This window comes from Epinephelus moara, chromosome 20 (genome assembly GCF_006386435.1).
Source record: "Epinephelus moara isolate mb chromosome 20, YSFRI_EMoa_1.0, whole genome shotgun sequence".
Lineage (NCBI taxonomy): Eukaryota > Metazoa > Chordata > Actinopteri > Perciformes > Serranidae > Epinephelus > Epinephelus moara.
Window position 1 is genome coordinate 17,930,691 of NC_065525.1, and position 21,509 is coordinate 17,952,199.

The window sequence follows — 21,509 nt, forward strand, 5'->3', positions numbered from 1 at the left end:
TCTCTAAAGCAAGGCCCTTGCTATATATATATATATATATATATATATATATATATATAAGCATAATTATAAGGCTACGAAAACCAAACAAATTTTATTTTATAGCGATTATACACTTATATAAACATATTAATGGGTAGAATATTCAGATTCAGATTCAGATTTGACAATAAACCATGCCAAATATTACACACTGGCCCTTTAACCAGCCTGTGTAGGGGCGGCTATGTGCTATATTGTAGGAAAAGGGACTTGCTTGAGTTTTTTGAAGACATTTCACCGCTCATCCAAGAGGCTGTACATTATGTGAGTCACATGCTACCTTGACAACTCTGAAACTCACAGCTCTTATGTGACCTTAATGACTCTGTAAGGGTTCACACCCACACAGAGTTTAAAGCCTGCAACTCCACACCAGTCCTTTAAGGAGCCTCTTGGATGAGAGGTGAAACGTCTTAAAAAAACTCAAGCAAGTCCAGTTGCCTACAATATAGCACTTATGATTACCATGACCTGGGTGACTAAGAATCTTCACAGACATTTTCTAAAATTCAGCTTGGCTACAACCAACAAACCTTACAATCACTTGCAGGCCCCTTTACTGCCTTTGTTGTGGCTCAAAAACTGACATCCATAGAAAAGTTTGGTCGTATTTTGAACCGGAGCATCTGCGGATTGATTCCATACCTGAGATGTTATGATTCCCTAAAGTTGTGCACAATAAGAAATGAGTAACTCAACTGTCTTTGTTATTTTGACCGCCATCTTGACTGTAAGGGAACCAGGAGGAACAGGTCCACCGGGCACAGCTGTGCCGTGTTCCGGCTGTCAAGGCTCTGCCAAGGTTTTGTTCGTCCGCTTGTAGACTTGCAGATTGTGTTGATTTGGTCATTTTTTCCTTGATATTTGTGCTTCGACTAAACAAGTAGGCTACTTAGTTAAAAAAAAAAGTTTTGTAGTTGTTATTTCCTACAGGTTGTTATAGCCTACAGAGTTAATAATGTTAAAAGTGCAGTTATGAATGACATGGATCAAAGGTTTGTGGCTGTGTTTTAGTTATTAAATTACTTTTATCCTCATTATTACATCTTATCTAAAGTTGACATACAGTGCCTGTTAGCAGGAATACTCAATCTGCTCTGTGCAATGCCCTGCAACTCTGTCAAAAATAGACCAGCAGCACAATGCGTCTACTGGAATTGACGTGTCTGGGATCAGCTCGGGTGGCCTACTGGCACAGACCTGCACTCTACCAAGTGCACTTTTGTAGTTAATCAAATGCTACAGTGCTGTTTGTTTTGATCTTTACAGGAAGCTAACCAAAGTTACTATTTTTGAGTTTTTCCATTTAAAGCTACTGAATGGCTGCTAATGTTTCCTAATGTCTGATTTTGCTGAAACTCAGTTACCAAAAGACTAGAGCTGTATTCAGGACTCATCTTGTGATTACATCATAACATTCAAACCTTTTAAAGTACTGGTCCTTATGCAGCAATGCACATCTCCCTGATAAATTATTTATCCCCTCAGATGTACATAATTTCCTTTGGTTTAGCCACGAGCCTCTGATAACTAGCTGTAACCCTACAAACAATGAATTCTTCCCTGTCATTTTTCAAACTTGGGGGTGTTGACAGCTCTGTTATATGAGGCTATTTGAGGGTTCAGTCCAGAATTGTTTTTCCTCTGGGCGCTTCAGTGCTTTCACTCATTCTCACTATCACCTCTCAGGCATTTGTCAGCTTGGTGTTGGTTCACAGAGGATGTAGATCCAAAGCTGCGGGTCTGCAATAAACTCCCAGGCAGGGTTCCAGCACTGAGGTCTGCACTGTCTTTATACTCCACTACCCACGACCAGATGCCAAAAGAGTGGAAGGCTGTTTCTCAAGACCCACAGCTCTGCGTACATATGCACTTTGCTGCATATGCACACAAACAGGCATGCAGACATACTGTAGAAACTGTAGGCGATACCTAAAACCACATACCAACCTCAACAGATTATCTCATAAGAGCATTTAGCTTTATTTCCATCCTCTACATCCCAGATAGGGAGGGAAAGAATAACAGTGGGATCACCCTCAATCCTTTCAGGTACACCATTAAATATTCCTGCTCTTTCCTTATTCGCTCCGCTTCATACCTGCTGGCTCTGTTCCAGCAGTGGTCAGTGCTAAGCTGTTACCGGCCAGTTTCATGCTGGGGCCATGCTGGGTGAAGGTTATTAGGTCGTAAGACATGACACCTGACTTGTATGTCTGTTTATTTTTCCTCACCTCCACCCCTATCTGGCTCTGTGGGGTACTTTCTATTACACCGATATGATGGATGCCTGCTGAGTACTGTCAAAGTGGACAGCTGATAAAGGCGTGGGGAGTCAATAAGTTCAGAGCTGCATATTGGTTTTGGCACATGCATGTGTAAAATGTCTAGGTGTAAAGAAAAACAAAGTTTAAGTTTGTTTTCTAGCTGAATTATTAAGGAAAATGCACAATGAAATCCTTGTTCACACATACACACGAAATACTGCTTTGTAAACAAGCGGCAATCTCCGAGGCTGAAAAATGAAGCCAGCTTTGCAGTGCTAAAAACTGCAGTTCCTCTAATGGCCACTTGAGGCCGGCTCCAAAAGCAAATCAAGACCCCGTGTTAAAATGCCCAGCTTTACAGCAGAAATAAACATGTTTACCGCCTGGTACAAAAGAAACGGTTATGGTCGCTATAGCTGATTCCCTCCTTCTTGACAAATTTTTATATAACTCACCCGTTTACATTTTAATAAGGCTTACAGCTGTGCATAATTAAGAGTGTGGCGGCTTTGAGTGATGGGCTGTCTGCTGATAGTGTCCTCATGTCCTTAGTCAGATCCACCAGCTGCTCCGTCATAGCTCCACCATCTCGTCCGAATATGCTCACTTCCTGCTCCAAAAATCAAGATGGCAATGGCCAAAACTTAAGGCTTCAAAATATCCACAAACCAGTGTGACCTCATGGTAGCTACATCCAATATTATACACAGTCTATGGTTGTAAATGGACTCCAGCTTGTGGGAGTTGAGGGTAAATGTACATTCTTACGAGCCATTGTAGTCCTATCATTACAGATCATCCCTCTGTGGTAAGGAAATATTTTTTTTTCGCTCTATTCTCAGTCACATGGCTTTTTATGGCTTTGTGTATACACTAAATGCTCAATTCACAAGGCTGATTGTAAAACAAATATAATGTGCTTACATCATAACTACGCAGACCTACTCCAGCAGTGTTGCTTCAGATGATCGGGATCATTGAGCTGATAGTCAAAGGCCTTGGATGGGAAAATGCATTACCCCTGCAAGACAAACTTGTTTAAGTGCTTAATGTTTTAAGTGCTTTTAGAAGGCTGGATCATAGAGAATGGCCCGGCAGTGGATGTCAGCAGCGTGTGTAGAAGATGCCTGTGTGCCAGCTTAAGCAAGTAGGTGCTGCTCCTGTTGCCACTTGATAAAGGGAAACAAAAGGCATGCACACCTCCATTTTTTTCTCTGTTTCATAAAGACTATAAAAACAGTTAACAATAGAAACAAGGCAGGGATAAGAACATTACTGAACAATAGAGGCAAAGCATTCTCAGCCTGTCTTCATCTTTCTTGCCAAATCTCCCACCGCTGAGGCATTTATTTGATGAGAAGCAGATAAGGAACACTTGGCAGGGTAACACCATGGATGGCTAGATGGATGGATGGATGGATGGATGGATGGATGGATGGATGGATGGATGGATAGATGGAGTGATGTGAGTAATTGAATTGGAAGCAAATTTCTTAGTGTGCACAGGCTGTGTTTCTGTGGGAAGAGGAGGAGCATGTTCATTTGCATTCCCGTGGGAACATTTCCTACTTTCATCAGTATTCCCTGTTTGCTAGAGTTACAGCGAGTGCCATATCTCTGAAGAGTTGGAGGGGATTTTCATATTTTGCTTCAGCTTTTCTCTGGAGAGTTTTCTATAGGTACTAGCTTTCAAGTGTCTCTGTGTTTCTTTTAGTCTGTACTCTTTCATCTGAGACAGGCCTCAAAACATTAACCAGTGTGTGGAGAGATGCGTTGGATGTGACTCATTGATGTTCCATGCAGAATAAGCACTGCTGAGGAAAACACTGATTACGATTTTACAGGTTAACATTCGTGTAGGTGTAGAAACACTCTGGTGTGACTGTGTTTTGATAAATCTTGACCTCCCGCTTCAGTAATTCATCTCATACATACGTTTGACATCTAAGGGTAATGTCTGCTTCTGTTGTTGCTCAGTTCCTATGTGCGTCTTTCAGTATCTTTCCTTCCTTCTCTCCCTCCATCCCCTCCTCTTCTCCATCCACCTTCTTTTTCCACCCCTCGTTCAGCCGGTGTGTGTTTCCAGTCTGTTATGTTTTGTCTCCTGTGGTGAACCGACCCACGAGCCCTACTCCTCATTGATCTCTGCTGTCCCATGCTGTCCTGGCAGAGGCCAGACACTTGGAGCCTGGTGATTGATCTCCTCAGGATCTTTGCCTGCTTCACCACCCATGGTCACCCTCCTTGTTGTCCTCCTGTCTTCAACTTTTTTATTTGCCTTTTCATCACTTCTTTGCCTCTTCTTCTTCTACCTGTCTTCATCTCCTCCCCCTTATGGTGCATTTATGAGCAGTATATAAACACTTGTTTACAACACATTATAACTAAGTTGTAAGCAGGTTTAGTAATGCATCTATTAACAGTAGTAACATTTCCAGTGAAGTATCATATTCATTGTCATATTTATCGATAGATGACGATGAACATTAGCAAATTCCTTCACTATCTTAAAAAACATTTATTACTAGTTTATTCACTTGTACAAATCATTCACAGGAGGCTTTAGATCTTTATAAATGTGTCCAGGGAGCCCAGTCTCACTCTGAAGTCTTTGAAATCCGGTGCTTCGGCAGTGACTTGCAGCATCAGGAACCAATGAAAAAAGGCGTCCTTTAACGTCGTCATCATATGCAGCCAGTTGCTTTTATAGTTTAACAGCGCCCGGCAGGGTTAGGGGGAAACGCGGTGGGCCAAGAAGGAAAGTTAAGACGGTGAGAGTCCAACTGGGGCAGGCGGGAGGGGTGGTGAATGGGTCCAACAAACACTGACTTTCACCTGAGAGAGCAGTTCTCGAGTCCCGTAAGATTCTAAAGCCAAACCCTGTTCTTTTTTCCTAAACATAACCACGTGCGTTTGTTGTTGAGACTGTTTGTAAATGTTAAATTTCCTGTGTATTTTGAAAGAGGAAAGCATGTAACAGGCAGGCTGGCCACGGTGTCCCAGAACGTCAACAACCAACGCACCCAGGGTACCTTGCACGTCGTATGTGGACGTGGAAAGTCCATGACCAAACGCCAATATGTGATGAGGTCGGATCGAGAATGTGTTGGTTTAGGGACCTTGGTTCTTGACCTTTAAAATGACCTTTGGAAAAGAAGTAATTTGACAAATAAATTCTTAACTCAAGGGTCACACACTGCTTCCAGAGCTTTCTGCCACATCTGGCGACCTTCATTAATTGATGGAGTTCGCTCGTTTGTCATGGAGAACAAAAAGGAAGTATTCATAAATGAATAAATACTTAGAAATTAAATAAAACTTGTAAACACTATATTATATAGAAATAAATTGTTATTAAATACATGTATATATTTATAATAGTAAATGAACACCATATTTCATCCTCATGAAATATGAATACACACAGTACTTTATATAATTACAGCTGGTATATTGTCAATCATTTAGTAACTCTTTAGAAGTTGAATATCTGCTTATAACTACATTATAGTGTGTAATAAACATCCCTTAATTGTTTAGATTCTGCTCATACATACAAAAATGGAATGTTGCCCTTTGTTTTTCTCACTGTCATTTTACAATAATAACATTTTCAATCAACCGACTAATTTTTCAGCTTGAAAATACAAACTGAACTGTGTCACGGCCACTGTAGCTCAGCATTTATTGCCGAGCCATTTGGCAAAAGACACGTTACTTCAAAGCTTTTTTTATGTTTTTTTTTTTTTTTAATATTGGCAGGAAAATCTGCCATCTTCTCTCTGTCTGACAGTAGACAAAATACAACATAATCACAAAAAGTGTCAGCACAAGTGAAACGTTTGGGACATAGACATAGATATTATGGTAAACATGCCATACAATGTTACATATGCAAGAGAAGGTCTGACTGTGTGCTCTTGGGTAAAAAAAAATATGGCCACAACTACAAATAAATGATTCATGTTCACTGTGATGGATTACACTGACTACGTGGAGACGTGAGCTGGAATAATGTAAAGGACCCCACCCATACTTTCCTCTCCTCTTTATCATGTGCTCTTCATTCCTCTTCCTCCTCACCATCTCACATTCCCAATTGTGTCTCTGCTTCCACAACCTCCACCGCTCTTCCTCAATCACCCCCCCCCCCCCCCCCCCCCCCCTCACNCCCCCCCATCTCAACTCATCATATGGGTGTGAGAGTAATTGTATGCTTTGCATTTGCAATGAAATTCCATTTTACTCTGATCCATTATAACACCGGCATAATGACAGAATCATACTGCCATAATATGTTAGTCAGTATAACCTGCTGCACTTGACAGATACAGATCACACCGCTCTGATTACCATAGAAACCACAGTTCAAGTTTGACCTTTAAAAGTCTTTGTGAGTCGCTGGTAAATGAGACAGGCCTCATTTACCAGCGTCTCCAATCATGTCGCATACATCAGATATGATCTTACACTTAATGTGCTGTTATGACAACTTACATGTCGTGACAGCCCTTTGAGGGAAGGAAAGAAAGAAAGAATCTAAGATTAAACAATGACCGTGACTATGAAACAGCTGAGATAAAGGAAAGATGGTGATTATTCTTCATGTATCTCATCCAGGGGTAATGACCTAAACAGGCCAACGAAGCAGTCTATTAATCTGGCTACAGTAGCGGACAGAGGGAGCTGCTGAAGCGCTTTGTTTGGCAGTGTTGTTATTGTCAGGATATCAATTCCTTTAAGCGTCCTCCTGGATTTATTCTGTCATTAAACAACCCACTGCCTTGATTTTTCTCACTTGAGCCAGTAGAAGTTTGCAGGTATATCGACGCATGAGTCGATGCCGCTGGCTGGGAGGCATAGATGGATCCAGAGTGGCCATTTCAGACTCTTGTGAGATGGCAGCTGGCGGGAGAAAACCAATTTTTATTGGCTTTTTCAATTTGCGCCTGACCGGACAGGAGCAACACTATGTTAATTGCAACCAGGGAATCAATGGTGGAGTTTGAGTGAGTGTCTCTTTTCTCTTTGTCTCTGTCCTGTGCTTTTTCAAAAAATGAAATAAACAGAAGACGATGACTTATCCCACCGCTGTACATGAAGTACATAAATTAACAGAGAATGGAACCTTGAGATTTTCTACTCAATGTCAAGTGCAAAGACAAATACATAAGTAATCTTTTATGGATGTACTTGGTAATTGAAAAAAACCCCACCTCAGGTGCCTCAATAAGCAACAGTTGGATTTTCTTTCTTTTGACATTTCTCCCCAAGAGATTTTGAGCATCAAACACTTCATTTCCTGCATTTTGGTGAATTTTTATGCCCCAATTTGTGCCTGTCTTCTTGCATCATCTTAAGATGGAAATGCCATGGTCCTTCCTGCCTCAGCTGTGAATAATTGCTTTATCTTATTTCCTTTCTATGCCAGATTGCAACCATTGCTTTTGAGGTTGCATATTGCCACCACCTGCTTTACCAGAGTCAATGAGTCCCTTTATAGCAGTTTGTCAAAATAAAAGTCCCCTGCGTTCATGTTGTTGTTGTGTAGTATTGAGCAGAATGTATCCCCTGCATCCCCCCTAAAATCTACGCCTGTGCACACAGACAACATCTTTAATCCTCTTCCCGCTGATAAAACAAATCCCACAACAACTGCAACAGTCAACCAACAAGCAGCTGCTTAATATATTTAAACTGACTAACCAGTTAGTGCTGTTATGAGAGGGACAGATGACAAAAGAGCAGAGCACTTTCCAAAACTTGTCCAGCTGGTTAAATCCACTAAGAAGACAATCTCCAAATCTTCGCCAGATGGTTGAAAATTGGCGACTGTTAAAAGTTCTCCCTGAAGTGTTTAGAATTCGAAACACAGCCACAGCCTGCGAGGCTTGACATGTCTCCATCATCTCACATCTGTTCTATGCTTGTTTTTTCCACTGTCATTTGCAAAAGTTGCCTTGAAGAATGCAATTGTGTTTCTTGTTTTGCATGAAATCATGTTTGCCTTTCTGCCCGCTCGGAGCGGTGCCATGCCGTTGTTCCCAAAATTCTGAAGCCCCATTAGTTTGGAAAAATGTCCCATTGGACCCAAAGCCCATTTCTCTGACAGCCCGTTATCCCAGAAACATATGCCCATTGCTCTGAAATCCTGTTTCTCTGAAAATACATTCTCCCTGCAGCTGGTTTCTGTTTCCCAGCGGTGTTTGCGGCACCAATCCCGGGTGTTTTTCACCAACCTGTCCCTGCTTTTCCAGCGACTTTTGTGTCACCAAACATGAATGTTTTGAGCCAAAACATGATCTTTTCCAAACCACAACCAAATGGTTTTTGTGCCTTAACCTAACCAGACATTCACCACAACATTGCTGACAAATGTAACATATCTGTGGTTTATAAAAATGTACAGTGCAAACTTTTTTTCCAGTGATTGAGTCGTCTAAATGCAGGGAGTGTGTGTATTTGAAAAAACAGGACTTCGGAGCAATGGGTGTTTGTTTTTGGGATAACAGGCTGTCTGAGAAATGGGCTTTAGATCCAATGGGATATTTATCGGACTAACAGGGCTTTGGAATTTTGAGCCATTGAAACAGCCAACTTTTCCTTTTCATGGCTTTAGTCACAATATAACAATATACAAGTGCCAGCAGGAAGAGGGCATTAAGCAACGTATTGCAATACTGATCATTTCTCTCACCTCACTCTGTCTTACACATGCCTGCGGGTGTGTGAAGACGAACCCACAGCGGCCACTTCTTAGAGCTGTTTGTATGCAGCAAGACTCTCTCAGGGTCAAGAGGATTTTAATTAATGCCACCGCAAATGCTTGATTTACAGAAGAGGTTTATGTGTTATTTGCAGATAAAGCGGCTAAATGGATAAGATGGAAGTTGGCAAACAGCTAATGAAGATGTGCAAACCAAACATCTATGATAATTAAAAGCTACAGCAATGACAGATAAAAGTCCACTTGTCACACACTGCACACACGCGGCAATAAAACAGCAGTTTACCTTTGAAAAAATCCTCAAATTTCCTCATCTCGAAAGCTTCACTGCGGAGTCGCTGGCTGTAGCACAAAACAAGCACATGAAGGACGCTACAGTTTGTTCTTTGATTGGATCACTTTACATGAGTCTCATGTGAAATGTAGGATGAAAAAACTGCAAAGACTGAGCACTTGAGTTTTTTCATGTGGAAAAGCTATAGAAGGTCTGCCTGAATTTGTTTTACACCTAGAGCCATAAAAGAGGAGCTATATAATATACATATTAAATGACCCGTTATACTATTCCCAGAATTGTATGTAGGCTCACAGCGAGGGAGAGACTCAGACAGACTGGTAGACACAAAATTGGTCATAGATGTGGTGGACACGGTTGTAGAAGAAGAGAAGATGAGACAGACATACTGGGTGAAATTGAAAGAGTTGACCCTGAGCAGCCACGGTGTCACAGCCAATCATTGTCCACCTCCAGCACAGGAAACCCAGCAATAATGCAATAAAATTTCAAGATGCAATGATTTTATTTCTGTACCATCACAAGTTTTCTAGGGATTTCTGTCGGTATGCTGAAGACTAGAACAAGACAGGACATAAATCAAACACAGACAATATAATAATATGAACCACGCAGTGCACCCAAGGCCAAAGTCTTGATATAATGTTCTCTAACAAAGTGTGTTTGTAAAAATGCTCGAAAACATCACAAGCTTTGTGTCTTTGAGTCCAGTACTAAGGAAGTGAGTAGCGTCATACAGTGCGTGGGTCTCCTGAAGTGCCTTTATACAGCATTACAGGTGGTGGTATATGTTAGTACAGCACATGTCATCTCTGATCTGACAAGACGCCTGCAGGTAGATGAAATTACGACCCACGCACCTGGTTCACATCGATGGAGGCTCCAGAACAATGTGGGCGTGCTGTAAATAGAGGAGGACGAGGTGTCCTGGAATGAGCTATAAATTACCTTTTACGCCTCCTTCCAGGTGTCCAGAGATTGGACCGACGAGCGGATGGATGGATGAATGGGTAGAAAACATAAGTGAGGTTGGAGTAAAAGGACCAGGCAAGCACGAGGTCGGAGATACACAAACAGTAGCCAGAAGACAAAGGAGCAGCTCGGGACCGTGGGTGTACGGGCGAGAGAGAAACAGTGACGGACTATGATGAAGATTCATTGTTCTCTTCTTGCCGCCATCCATCTCCACTAACATGCACAGGCACCGTTGAATACCCATGCCACCAAGTTGGTAGCGAGTTTGCTGTGTGGGTGCTAAAATAGAGCTGATGTCAGAGAGGTTAGAGGCGGAATGATGAAATGGAAAAGTGAGGCGGAAAAAGCAAACTGAGTGTCAAAATAGTGCACAGGTGATAAAAGGTGCCGTTTATATCAGCAAACACTTAAAATGCTGTCATTTTCCTATGCAGTGTGTTTTTTTTATGGTATGCAGATATTGCATGGCTCACACAACACAGTCTCTCCGTGACAGGTGAGGCTGACATGAGATAAAAGATAGCAGGAATCCACTGTCTGGACCAGCAAGACTTGTCATTAGTAGACATACCATATATACTATAAGAAAAGTTGCAGAATGTCCTCACTGTCAGTATTTACCAGAAACTTTTTTTGACGTTTTATTCTGGGTATGGTAGAAATTTTGTCTTATTTTAAGGGCTCGGCCCAATTGTTTCCACACTTTGAAGCCAAAGTAGACAAAAATGTCATGGAATTTTGACTGCTGTGAAAAAAGTAAATGCAGTTTACCTACAGTAAGTTTTCTCTGTCAGGTTATCTGTATAATTTTCTGAATAAAACTGCATAAGTGCGACCTCGGTTCAGCAGTTTGCAGCGTGACTTGGTGTCATGAAAGAGCTGTTGGGCCAAACAGAGGCGGCGGGTTGCTGTGAAGTGGCTCCAAGGCTATACTGGGCTGACAGGGACATAAAACACAAAGCAGCAGGGGCAATTTTAATTACTCTTTGTCTGTCTTGTTGTCTTGGTGACAGAGGGGGTGAGGGCTGTTTGTAGATGACAATGCAATATGGAGCAACATGGAGGCAAGTTAAGGGAAGTGAGGAGAAAGTGGAAGTGAGATGTAGGCTTTTTTTTTTTTTTTAATGGAGACAGTGGAGAACAAACAGGTGGACGTGAGATCTCCAAAACAGGTGTGCAGGCGATGAAGTGTGCTGTGGAGGAGAGAGCTGGAGAGGCATTCATTTTGACACAGTTTATTAACTACAGGCCGCCTCCTCAAAGCTGCTCATGTCTGTCCTGTCGGCTTGAGTTGCAAGGGCAGGGCTATAGAGGCTCTAAGAGGTAGGAAAAAAATAGTGGCTCCAAGAGCAAAGCACTTATTTTAAAAGCTAACTTCACAAAGGTCAAATATGCTGGTCATCTCAAACACACACATATGCACATGCACAAACACTATGCATGGATGTTGAGCTGCAGAGGCCTATAGCTTTCTTTGAGATGAAAGAGTCTGAAATTTGCCATCAGCCCTGGGTGATGGCAAAATTTAATAGGAAGCAAAAAGAAAGCATGAGGGAAGGATGAAAAGGTAAAAGGAAAAAAAAAACAACGGAAAAATCCTCCCCCGGTGCCACAGGCTTTGCTGACACATCCCTATGTTTGTTTAACTGAGGTAAAAAGCGAGTCTGGTGTGGCCACAGGTTCCTCTCATCTGCCTGTCTCCCACTGGTCGGCCCCCCAAATTAAAGGTACCAAAGCGAAGCAGAGTCAAATAAACTGAAGCTCTTTTTAACCTTTTTGCTTATTTTTATGACAGCTTTTGTGCTTTGTCTAGCTCTCTAAATTTGAACTTTGTGTGCCAAGTTTCTCTCATTCTTTGTTTTCCCTTTGCCTCAGAATATTTTTTATCAGCCTATAACCAGGATGGGAACCTAAGGATAGGATTTGTTCTGATTGATTGTTACTCACTCAGCTGCCATTAATCTTAGTTAGTTTTGGGCTGCACCAGGTCTTTAAAGGAGACTTCAAACTGAGTGCTCGGCAAATATTTTAAAGTGCACTTAAAGAGCTTACATAATAAGTGGCCCTTCATACATCTAGTCGGGGAGGGGCAGGTTTTGTATTAAGCTTTCATTTTGCTCTCGCTGGACTTGAAGAAAAAGTTCAATCACACTGAATTAAACAGTATTTTTCGGTAGAAAGGAAAGAGCTGGAAAATTGCCCTAGGAAGAAGGATGGAGGGAAGAAAATACTAAAGCAGGACAGAGAGCTCAGGAGTGTTGGTCAGCAGAAATGTCAGTTGCAGAAAATCGGGCCGGCAGAGGGGGAGCCTACATATCACAGATACTGCATGTGAAATACGCTGCAACATGCATTACAGGGTCAATCTGTCTTGTTTGCTATGAGCTCTAGATGTAACTGCTTGCCTTGTGGTAGTCAGTTAAACATGTGGAAGTTTTTTTTTAATGCTGATTTCATATTTCACATCATTCTTATTTTAATGCCCCTGCACTGGTGATAGATGTGGCCTGAGGCATAATGTTTTTGGGGAATATGTCCGTCCAGCCATCCCATTCTCACAAAGAGGGAATTTCTTCATATTTGGAGCAAACGTCCACTTGGACTGAGGGATGAACTGATTTAAATTTGGTGGTCAAAGGTCAAGGTAACTATGATGTCTGCCTGTAACTTTACTATTCAAATGTTAACTATGACAACATTTCACCCAAATATCTTACAGGATAAAATAATAAAGTGATTTATTTGCAAAAAGTCAAAGGGTAGCTTCACTGTGACATCATAATGTTCTGCAAAAACACTTAGTTAGCCTGCCCTGCGGGTGTGCTGTGTTTACATGGCAACTCGCGCGAGACTAGCTGATGGCTAGTGGTGGTGCTAGTTCTCGAGTCTCACGCGAGTTGCCATGTAAACACAGCACGCCTTAGCGGAGTTTTATTACATTGTCAAAATGTGGGTTCCATGCACTTCAAGTGTAGCTGTTATCCTCCGATACCCCAAACGAGTTTTGTGGATTAAAAAACTACACTGGACTTCTTGTCAACATGAGGGTCAGTAAGTACTGTCTGCATTTTCATTCTAAAGTGGCCATTTCCTTTAAGGTTCATTGTCTCAAACCTTTCGGCCACCAGGGCACCCTTAACTGCCCTTGATTCATTTTAATTTTTCTATTTATTTATTTATTTATTGCTAAACAGATATTAGTCATTGGTCATTTTTGGTTGGTGTGACAGGTTAATGTGACAGCTCACGATCAAGGGTCGGTTGACTTACTAAACAGAACACACATGCAAGTAAAAGACAAAGCTGTTGAAGACACAACATGAACTATGACTGTTACTCAGCGGATGTTTTCTTTTCTCACTGCAGAAAACGCATTGTTGGCTTGTTCCTCACTACAGGGGAGATAAATAGCCATGAGCGGTAATTGTCACTTGACAACAGCTGAAACTGCTGCACAGTGCCAGTCACTTTTCCTCCTGTGCTCCAGACTGATAGTAGAGCCACCACACAGGACCAGCGGACATTTAGCTAGCCTATAGACCTTCCTCTCAGCAGACGTTTTGACTTGTCAAACACAGGTGCAACTAATGGCTCCATTTTAGATGCTGCTGTGCCAGTGAAGCGCACCGGTAACCGCATGCTGGTTTAAATGAGCCATCATTAGTGTTATTGGTTGAAGCTGTACTTCTCTTGTTATTACACATAAAATATACAACATTTCTTTTTAGCTACGAGCTAAATTACTTCATTCAATAATAAAAATGAAACATAAATTTGTTCTTTGAATGAACTCAGTGCACATTATCTTAGTAATAGACTCTGGAGCCACTCTGTCAGGGCGTATTTTGTGATAATGACTGATCTTTGTTCGTAACATATTCAGAGCAGGAAATAGACCTGTGGACCTCCTGCATGAGAGTGTTGCTATCAGTGTATTTGTTCAGCAGGGGTAAGATAAGGAGATGTAACTATTGATTGTAGGCATAGCTAATCGCTGCACAATCTCCATAATAGCAGTCGGGGTGCTCTTTCAGTGTTGTCTTTACTTGCGATCACAGATAATGAAGACGCGACCACCTTCTAGAGGTCTTACTGTTAGCTTATTGATCTCAACAAGCCACTTTTAATTATAATAAATGTGTGACTGTGTGAATGCACATGTGTGTGTTGAACACACATGTATGAACAAAGGCATGCTGATACAGACAGCAACACAATTTAACTTGGGAGCGTGGGTATGCACTGTAGTCGTCGCTTTAAATGTGTGAATGATGTGTGTGTATGTGTGCTATGAGGTGGGATGGTGCACATGTGAATTTATATTCATTTTTGATTGTGGTTGAGGTTATGAAGGGTCATTTCGAGATTAAAGGTTCCAGAACATTTCCTAGTTATTAAACTTTACATGGACCCTTCTTTCATATATAATTCACTTCTGCATTTTAATGCGTTTCCTTCCACTAAGTAGATACGGGAGCTGTGTGTGTGTGTGTGTGTGTGTGTGTGTGTGTGTGTGTGTGTGTGTGTGTGTGTGTGTGTGTGTGTGTGTGCCTTGGAAGTTACCTCATACCACATCCCCAGTTTTAGGTCAAGGGAGCTGTTTGTTGTAGAGCGGGAGGAGGGAGTAGTTTAGTATGTTTCATTTACGCTTTGATGTCCAGATGTGCTGAGGTTTCGGGTGCCGTGTGTAATAAACACACAGTTAAATGCACATGTTCTCAACACACACCCACACACCCACACACACACATACATGCTGTAGCTATACACAGAGAAAGCAAAGGAAACTTAAAAGTACCTTAGGCATGAGTTTAGTAGTTACATTTTTTCAGATGCTCACACCTGTTCAAATAATGTTAGACTAGTTTTACAGTGCACCCTGTGTAACCCTGTGCCACCCATAAGAAATAAAGCTTACACCAGCAGGAGTTTAGACCATCAGATGGGTCATGGGGACAATAAAAAACGTGTTTAAGACAAAGGTCGCGAAAACCTCACTAGGTTGTTTCCCGCATAATGTTACATTGTGAACAACAAGTCTGTGTTGACATTGGATGAAAGAGAGCTAGTTAACGTTAGCTGTTAGCAGCCAGTGGCCAGAGCTAACAGCTAACAGAGGTTGCACTGAAAATTAAGAATTGGGTAAAGGTGAATTATGACGTTATTGTGATGTGTTCAAATTAAATTTTGTGACATTTTGTATTTGATGAAAAACTTGAATACATACAGTTGTTTGAAGGAGAAATGTGTTGATGTTTTGATAGCAATATAAAGTAGATATTAGCAAGGGAATAATGGGTAGTGACCAAAAGAATGGGATCCCGGCTACATGCGGCCGAAATGAGTTTCCTCCATGGGGTGGCTGGGCTCAGCCATAGAGATAGGTTGAGGAGCTCGGACATCCAGAGGGAGCTTGGAGTAGAGCTGCTGCTCCTTCACGTCGAAAGGGGTCAGTTGAGGTGGTTCAGGCATCTGATCAGGATGCCTCCTGGGTGCCTCCCATTAGAGGTGCCACGTCCCACTGGTAGGAGGCCCTGGGGCAGACCAGGACATGCTGGAGGGATTACATATCTCATCTGGCCTGGGAACGCCTTGGGGTGGCCCAGGAAGAGCTAAAAAACCTTGCTGGGGAGAGGGACGTCTGGGGTGCTTTGCTTGGCCTGCTGCCCCCATGACCCAGCCCAGGAGAAGTGGATGGATGGATGGATGGATGGATGGATGGATGGAGGGAGGGAATATATAGTAAAACGGCTTTTGAAGCAGTGTTTTTCATGTGAAAGGAGGCTACATGAATTTGTATTCATTCAAGAGAGAGTGTAATGAAGGGCTAATTGGCTCTATAACAGTTCAGTTATTGTTTTATAATGAATGAACAACAAAACATTGGTATCGGCTATCAGCCAAATTGTTATTGTAAATGTCAGTATTGGCCCAGAATTCAACAACTGGTGCATCCCTCCTTCAAACACACACACACACACACACACACACACACACACACACACACACACACACACACACACACACACGACACAGAGCAGCTAAATGAAAGAAAAAAGAACTGCTGTGTTAAAATCTATGTCCTGCAGGTGGCACTGACCCTGCTGGTTATTAAGCTAATTAGTATGTTTAGAATCTGATGAAACGGTAGTGCGTAATAAGCAAACACTCACCAGATGTTCCCCGAAATGTGCCAGATTTGATCCTGTGCTGCCTCCGTATGTTTGACATTTTTTAAACTTTTGACTGCAGGCACAGTAAAGCTCCTTATATTCACTCAGTAACAAAACCAATCTTTGTATAGGCACTTTGTTGCTTCTCTCCAACCTGGATGCTGTTGTCGTTGGAAACCACTGGCCTCCTGAGAAACCTTTTGTTCAGCATTTGCTTGATAAAAAAGCGACTGACGTATTACGGTCTTTTTCTGAAAAGCTTAAGCCTTTTTAAACCCGCTGTGCTCTGCCAAAAAAAACAAAACATCCAGGTGCTTTTTAATGTGTGGGTGGCTGTACTCGGAGCACACTGTGGTCAGTACTGATAGAATTGTGTGTTTAAAAAAAAGTTAATGGCAGTTTGAGAAAAATAACATTTATCCATCCATCTATCCGTTTTCTCCGATTAGGGCTGAGAAACAGTTGGGAAAATTGCCAAGTACGAGTTAATGCACCATTACTGTCTCATGAGACCATGGCCAGCCTGTTTGTCGGTGTGTGTGTCTGTGTCCATCTCTGCCTGAGACTGCCTCGGTTTCTCTGCACCACTCCCGGTGTTGATTAGGTCAGATACAGCACGGGGCAGGTCGGGGATGATTGACAGTAGACTGTTTGCCTGTTCTGTTTGCCAGCTGCCCCATGTCACACCCCATCAGTGATAATCAGCCTGGACAGAAAACCTAGACCTAATATGGATGACAGACCTCTTTCCTTTGTTCCCTCTTTCTTCTCCAAGCCTTACTGTGATAAAGAAGGTGCAGAGTAATGCAATTTGTTGCTCCGAAAGTAAAAAAAAATAATGCAGTGCTCTTCCAGCAAAGAAAGAACATGGCATAAGGCTGGACTCCTGCTCAGATGCTGGCATCCCTCTTTACTCTCTGCGTCTGCTCTCTGTCCCCTTCCAACCATTCCTCCTCTCCTACTAATCTGACCCGTATCTTGTTCAAGCTTACATTGAATTTATAATGATGAAAGGCACTTTTAGCGGTCTTTCCACACTTTCCTTTCCTAAGGTTGTGCCGAATCGCTGCTCACACAGTTTTATTTACTGTGGAAAGACTACAAGCCATCAAAAAGAGGGCTTATGCTTTGCCTGCTCTTTCTCTCCACCACTCAACCAAACATCAAATCTTGCCCTCAATCAGTCAGACAAATATTTCCGTATGGTTCTGATTCCTTGCAGGCACCGGTGATGCGCCAGCCACTGAACTGCAGATTGTTTTTTGCATTTACCTCTAGGTTTACTTTGGCTTGTGAAGCATTGACAAGATTTTTTCACCAAGAAGTAATACCAGGTATTTGGCGAAAGATGTGTGTTGATTAATCGACTGCTGCTCTTGAATAGTTTACACAGTTAGTTACTAATCAAATCTAACAAGGATTTTGAATAATGTTGGGAACTACTGTAAAACTTCAATTAATAGACCGGGCTATAATTTGCTTAAATCACCAAAATCAACAGGCCTCTATTTGGGACAGGCCTTTAATTCCTTTCACACAAAACTATATTGTTTAAAAGTTAAGCTTCAGATAATATATAAACTATGAGTCATTCATTTGGTCTAGCTCCAATAGATCATCAGAGACATATGGATATAACACCACTTTATCCTGTTACAATTTTTTTTTTTTTTAAATTTACAAAAAATCCTTTTGATTATTTTGATCTGAGGACCCTAGAGGAACTAGAGGACTAGAGGAATATGAATAACTTACATGGTAATCCAGGACTGGACACATCATTTGAGGTAGCCAACACATGGTTTTATACATCCAAAGAACTCCTATAAAAAATGAGCTGCTTGGTAACCAGACCAGGCATCTAACTGAGACAGGAATTGAAATTTTACGTTATTTATCCACCGAGGCCAAATGGACTGTGTCCCTGCCTCTCAAGAGCATACAACACATCCATGGCAGTTGATGTGCTCGGTGTAGGTGACTGCATCACAGATCATGTTCTCCAGGAACACCTTCAACACACCACAGGTCTTCTCGTAGATGAGGCCGGAGATACGCTTCATCGTGGCAAGATAAACGGCAGATAGCTGGCTTGGTGATTGCCTGGATGTTGTTACGGAGAACTTTACAGTGACACTTGGTGCCTCGTTTACGGAGTGCTTTTCCTCTTTCGCCTCTGCCAGTCATCTTTTTTTGATTAGTCGCTCTGTTCAATAGACCGCTTCTTCTTCTCGGCTATCTTATTTTTAAGTTAATCAATTTGATGGACTTGGAATAAAAAATGGTTATAATGTTTTTTTGGTGTTTAAACGTAGGCTGTTATATGGCTAGTTAAATATGTCTGGAAGTTGCTCTATATGGCCGAAATCCTGGAATGATAATGACCACCGTGGCTGTCTTTAAAAAAAAAAAAGAAAAAAGAAAGGTCTAACTCTGCCCCTGAGACACGAGTTGCCACACGTGACAACACAGACAAAGTTCTTCAGACCACTATTGATCCCGGGAGAGAATGCATTGCTCCTCTCAGCCATTGTCCTTGTATGTCTGCTGTATTGATGTGGACTCAAGCATGACAGAAATCCTACCACCTTGTCCCAGACCTTAAATCAATAAATTACACTCTCTGTGATGTGCATACAATTCAATATGTGCCGCATGATGGTGGGAGCGCATGAGTGCACACACTCAGTCCAAGCAGGCCTCATGTTTCTGTACTCTATAAAACACACTTAAGCATGCACAAACATACTCATCATCATCAAATTAAAATCAGTGCTCCGTAAGTACTCACGCAGGGTAATAATTGCTCATCTTCTCCTGTTTCTCCCTCAACTGTCTGCAGTTTTTCTTCTCATCATCAGTCCATCTCTTTCCCCTCCATCCCTCCCTCCCTTCTTCTCCTCCTTTGTTTCTTATTGTCTCCCTGCCGTACTCATCTCTGCACCATTAATCTTTCAACCAATGAATTGGAGCCACTGACTCTATCACTCCTATTATCGACTGCAGCCGTCCTTTATTTATGTTCCATTTTTCTCCCTCTCTTCCTCACTCAGCCTTTCTACTGTTGTTCCATTGACCGGCATGCAATTTCTTACATGAATAATGCAAGCAGGGAGACAAAAATAGTTGCACTCCTTCTTTCTGTTGGCTGGGATTTGTTCTGCAATAGTTTAACTGAATGCGCTCGGGCCGATTTCTATTCAGCAGTGCTAGCCACTTTGTTAAAAGGAATAGGGATTTTGGATGTAAAGGTATTGGGGCTCCCAAAGCTGCATTCTTACTGAAATAGACTAGAACGGCTGATTGTGAGATCAGGGTGCAGATTTTTTCAACCTCTCAGCGCTCAGGAGTGCTGATCCAGGATCACTGAGATGGTTCCCAGGACAACCCTATTCATTAGCCAACACCCGGAGCAGCCACATCAACATATGGCAGTCTGCAGGCAAAAATTAAATTTCAGTTTCCAGCAGTGTTTGCTGATGTGCCAATACTAGACATATATCAAAGTAGCCAGCTTTAATCAGCCAGCCTTTCTCTGCTTTCCATAACAATAGAAGACATTTCAAGTTAAAATAACCATGTTTCTGACCAAATTTCAAAGTTCCTACACTCAACACGTGTTTTTCTTGTGATTATGTCCCTTTAAATGTCTGACCTTGACTATACTGACCTGTATCTGTGCAAAGCTGGTCACTAGAGAGGTGTTTTCACATTCCTCTACTGAAGGGTGCAATGTGTGTGCACTTATACGAAAGCCAATTGCTGTCTAATACAGGAAATGCATATCAACAGGGGAAAGACTTTACCACAAGACTGGCAAAGAAACCTGAAACCTCCAGCACAGAGTGGATCTGTCAGAACAGAGAGCAGTGTTAGTATTAGCATAGTACATTTTTGACAGCAAACATGGTAGAGTGTGCAGTTTTTGGATGTAAACCAGAACCTGGAGCTTCCTTCCACTATCTACCAAAAACCCATCACAGCAGATATTACTGTATGTCTCACAACCACTGACGCTTTGTCAGCCACTACCAGTTAACCTACCAGCTAACAAGCTAACAAACAACATTAATACATTAAAAAATGCTAACTACACTTATCATTCTGATACATCTGCCATTCTCATCTGAGTCTGGGTCGGACTGAGGCTCAAGATTAGCCATCTTGATGCACACTGCTCTTTCTTTGGTCAACCCAGGCCCCCAGGAAGTGCGCCGGGCTTTAAAGCCAAGTTTTGTAGTGGCTAAACAATGGAATTACAACTTCTGAGCCCGTTATGTGATGCCACTGGGCCCAAAAAGACTTTTTTCCATAAACTTAAATTGGGAAAGAGATGTCTGTAAGTCACTGGATAAATTCTTTTGAGCATCGGCAACCCGAAATAACTTGTTTTACTATCAAGATTTGATCCATTTATATGATAACAATTGGAAAGTCTAGAAGAACCGGAATCTAGAAGGAATCCCCATTCAAGTTAGCGCACAAGAAGTAGTTGGCTTGGCTGGCGAAAGTCTCAAGTGCGCCTGCTCTATGGGTCCAACGATGCGGAAGCAGTGCCGATCATCTGGGTAATTTTGTACACGGCAGTTGAACGATTTTGGCTTTGTGCTCCACTGAGCAACTTTCATAGGAATGAATGGGGTCCCGCCTCGAACACTGTATCCATATCTCTTTATGTATCCTTGAATCAATGTAGTGCAAGCAGAAAGCGGAAATGGAAAGACAAACCCACCGAAGGCAGCAGTTGTGGGCAAGGTAGAGGCTAGATCCAGAATTTCTACATGAGGGAGAAAAAGTAGACCTGCTTCTGCCCCTTTTCAGAGTTGTTGTTTTTTTTCTTGAACTATTTTGTGGAGAAACCATGTTACACAAGGATTAGTATAAAAAGTGTTTGCAGTGGGACTTAGCAAGTACCACAGAACAAGCACTGTACTCATCTGTTGTTGTCGAGAACAAAAACTTCTCACAAGAGATGTGTGGCTCAAAGGCTAATCACTGACTCATTCATAATGTCTCTCTTTCTCTCCCTT

General features: G+C 42.0%; 1 protein-coding gene and 1 pseudogene across 1 annotated transcript in view; one reads left to right on the plus strand and one right to left on the minus strand.

The window, feature by feature from the left end:
• b4galnt4a (beta-1,4-N-acetyl-galactosaminyl transferase 4a) overlaps positions 1-21,509 on the plus strand; it is a 179,517-nt gene that overhangs the window by 68,080 nt on the left and 89,928 nt on the right. The window lies entirely within an intron of this gene.
• LOC126408294 (histone H4-like) lies at positions 18,293-18,687 on the minus strand (annotated as a pseudogene).